Genomic DNA, 4,286 nt, shown 5'->3' on the forward strand with positions numbered 1-4,286 from the left:
TCAAAAAAAAAAGTGATTTTCTCTACCCCTTACCAACTGTCTGTAGTGCCATTTAGATTTTTCTCATTTTCTTGCTATTTGCATTGTCTCTACCTTTTAAAAAAGCATCTGTGAGATTTATTGGGCTCCATACCTGAAGATACATATTTGTTCCATTAATCAAATTGTGTTGACTCTAATACTACATTTTGTTCATTACTGTAGCTTTGCAAAGTCTTGAAAGGAGATAATGTGTCTTCCAACTTTTTTCTTATTAAAAGTTATTTAGACTGTTTCAGATACATTGTATTTCCATACAAATTTTAGAATGAGCTTATAAATTTCAACAGAATCCTGCTGGAAGTTTTATTGAAACTGAATTAAAACTGTAGGTCAATTTGGGAAGAATTGGACATGTTGAATGTATCAAGTCTTCTGATTCTTAAGCACAGTATATCCCTCCATTGATGTATTCTTTAATTTCTCTCAGTAGTGTTTTCCAGCTTTTAGTGTACAGTTCTTTCATCTACTTTGTCAGATTTACCTTTAAATATTTCATATTTGTTGATACTATAGTAACTAGTATTTTTTTTTTCTTTTTTTTCTTGCCAAATGTTGGAATCATTGCTAGGATACAGAAACACAATTGCTTTTTATAGTTGATCTTGCAGCCTGAAACCTTGGTAAAGTCTAGTAGCCAATTTGTAGATTTCATAGAATTCCAACATAGATGGTCATGTTTTATTTATTTTTGTCTTATTTCTTTCTTATGTCTGTTTTCTTCTTAATTTTATCTATGTGTATCTATCAATCATCAATTTATCTATTTATCATCATCTATCATTCTACCATCTACCATCTATTTATTGCATTGGCTAGAAACTCTTGTATATTATTGAATAAAACTGTTATTAATAATCATCCTTGCCTTGTTTCTTATCTTAGGGGAAAGTATTCAGACTTTCACTTTGAATTCCTGGGATAAGTCCAAATTGACAATGATTTTTGACCATTTTCATATATTGTTGCATTTAATTTGCTAAATATTAGAATTTTTTTTCTCAATGTTGATGAGGAATATTGTTCTGTAGTATTCTTTATTTGTAGTGTCTGTGTCTGGTGTTTATAACAGGATAATTCTGGCCTCATAAGATTAGTTACATATTTCCTCCTCATCAATTTTGTGGAGGAGATTTTATAAAATTGGTAATTTTTCCTTAAACATTTGGTATAATTCATCAGCAAAGTCATCTGAGTATGGAATTTTCTTTGTGAAAATATTTTAACTGAAACTTTAGTTTATTTTCTAGAGACAGAGCTATTTTGGTTTGTTACATACACTTGTTTCTTGCTTCCTTGCTAAGAGAACCCTGATTTCAATTGGATATGAAAACATACCCAGCTAAACCTATTTGACTTCCCGGCCTCGTCTTCAGTTAAGAATGAACCATGTGACACATTTATGGCCAATGAAATGTAAGAAGTCCGCAAGGCATTTTAGAGGAAGGGTTTTCTTTCATAATACAAATTCTACTCCTCCACTTTCTCCATTTGAATTTTCCAAAGACAAAAGCTATGTGTTTGATGGAACAAAAAGACAGAAGGAATCTAAGTCTTTGATGATACACTCGATCAGCAAGTATAATATCTTTGGGCTGGCTAAACTTTATATATGTTATGAGTTTAATAAGCTTGTAATTTAAAGCCATGGATGAAAAATCCAACTTTATTTTATCTGAATTTTTACTTAATGATATATTGGCTACATATAAATACCTATATCTAATAATTTAATTGAACTAATTCTATAAGATATTACTCTTCATTTTAAGTATTAATTTTTCTTTGTTTTTATATCAGTTGCGTATTTACTAAAGTTTCATTTCAAACTAGTAGTTTGATCTTTTCTATACTATCACATAATAATTTCAGTATTTTGTCAGTCTCTTTGCATGTGGTCTGTCCATTTATTTTATTCTCAAAATTTTAAAACAAATATATAAATATTCAAAATACCTACCATTCTCTGAGATGGTTAACAAGTGCTCAGGTTCACATAAAAATCTCAGAATCATAATATATTATTTAAAGCTATCACCATTTTTAACATAATAATATTGGTTTTCATGGACTTGAGTATTTCTTGTTTATACTCATTGCAGAAAATTTCAGTGTGAATTTGAGGAAACTTACTGGTATTGCATATAAATATAGATGTACCCTGAGATATACAGTTAGGAATTGTTACATAATTCTGTTAAAATTTTCAAACCATAGATTTAATTTGCATAAACACATACTATACTATAGTATATAAGAAGAATGGGAAATTATGTAGTGTTTAAAACAATGTTGTAAATCTATGTTCATTACAAAAACATACATCTACAAAAATCAGTAAATGGAAAATCAGGTCACAAATGGTATGTTACATATAATTAAACTCTTTTTTAAGTTTATTTATTTATTTTGAGAGAGAGATAGAGAGAGAGGCAGACAGAGAGGGAGAGAGAGAGAGTCCCAAGCAGGCTCTGAGCTGTCAGCACAGAGCCCCATGCAGGGCTCAAACCTACAAACTGCTAAATCATGACCTGAGCTAAAATCAAGAGTGCAATGCTTAACCAACTGAGTGACCAAGGTGCCCACAATATAATTAAACTGTTAAAAACAGATAATACACTTGATCTTAGCCAAAAAAGCCAAGAAGTGATATATATATAATTAAATTCTTAATAAAAATATGATATAAATGTATGATAATTAAAGTCACACAAATAAAGTTATATCATATTATATATTTTATTATGTTATCTTGATTAAGTTATTTTAAAGGGAACACAAAAGTATCTGGAAGGAATTTTACCAAATTTTTAAGTGGCATATCTTTTGGTTATTTTTCAATTCTTTAGATTTTCAGTACTATCTGCATATATGTTTTAAATATATTACTCATTAATCATGCAGACAATGAGGTTAAAATATTCCAATGTGGCTTAATGTTTGTTTATCACCAAGAAGATCAAGTCTAAAGTGTGTCCATGCACTATGTTGCTGATTTAAAATGAAGTAAAAGACTTGAGGCACCTGGGTGGCTCAGTCAGTTGAACATCTGACTTCGGCTCAGGTCATGATCAGGTAGTTTGTGAGTTCAAGCGTTCAAGTCCCGCATTGGGCTCTGTGCTGATAGCTCAGAGCCTGGAGCCTGTTTCAGATCCGGTATCTCCCTCTCTCTCTGCCCCTCCCCTGCTCTCCCTATCTCTCTCAATAAATAAATAAACAATAAAATAATAAAAATTAAAAAATAAATAAATAAAACCAAACCAAAGAGTACTGGAGTTGAGCATGTAAGTATCTAATCAGCATGGATTTTAGAGGACCAAATGTCTATGGGGGCATATAAGACCATTTGTTTAGATGTAATTGGCTTCCAGAAGACATAGAAAGAAGTAGAGAGAGGATGAGGTAGAGGAGGAAGACCAAAGTGGTCCAATGGAAGAACAGTAGGGGTAACTGGTAGCCAGAGAAGGAATGAGAGACATGGCTGGCTTTTGATCAAACTTAACATTTTTCTTGAGTTTCACTATAAAGATATTTTCATTCCAATTCACTCAGAGACTTTCTAAATGACAGTCACTAACCTAGGCTTTTCTGCCTTGTCTCTCATTGCCTGCCCAACAAACCTTGCCACATTGATTCCTCATAATTTTATTCATCCCTTGCCTTATTGCCTTCAACCATACTGTAACCTCTCTGAAACCTCTTTAACTGCTTTCCAGCTTCCAAAGTTATATTTCTACTGTGAAGACTTTCCTATCACCCTGATAATGAATCACTATTTTTCTTTTTTGGTACCCCAGCAGAATTTTACAGAGTTCCTTGTTATAGAAATTGTATATTAAATCATGCTATTGTGTAGGGAAAATATGGCACTTGTTGAGAGCCTACAATTGTACCAAACAGACACTAAACATTTTAAATAAATAATTTCATTTAAATTAGTGGTAATTATGCACATGTGGGCTAATGCATTATGTCAATTTTGTAGATGATAAAATGAGGCTTATAGTTGAATAAACCTCCTCAAAACCACAGAGCTGATTAATGGTAAGCAAGCATTTAATATCAGGTGCATTTGCCACCAAAGCCTATAATTTACTCTCCTTAGTTACAAACCTACTTCCTCTGAATGATTATACATCTTTCCAGAGTAGAGGTTTGGCCTTAGTCATCTTAATGAGAAGCACTTGACTTAAGACCTTGAATATTGTAGTTGCCCTATTTTTTTTTTAAGAGTAAATGATTTAATC

The 4,286-nt window shown here is 31.6% G+C and overlaps 1 pseudogene; it reads right to left on the minus strand.

Annotated features, from left to right (window-relative positions):
• Positions 1 to 2,509: 2,509 nt before the first annotated feature.
• On the minus strand, positions 2,510 to 2,690 carry LOC125147329 (uncharacterized; annotated as a pseudogene).
• Positions 2,691 to 4,286: the final 1,596 nt, after the last annotated feature.

This window comes from Prionailurus viverrinus, chromosome D1 (assembly GCF_022837055.1).
Source record: "Prionailurus viverrinus isolate Anna chromosome D1, UM_Priviv_1.0, whole genome shotgun sequence".
NCBI lineage: Eukaryota > Metazoa > Chordata > Mammalia > Carnivora > Felidae > Prionailurus > Prionailurus viverrinus.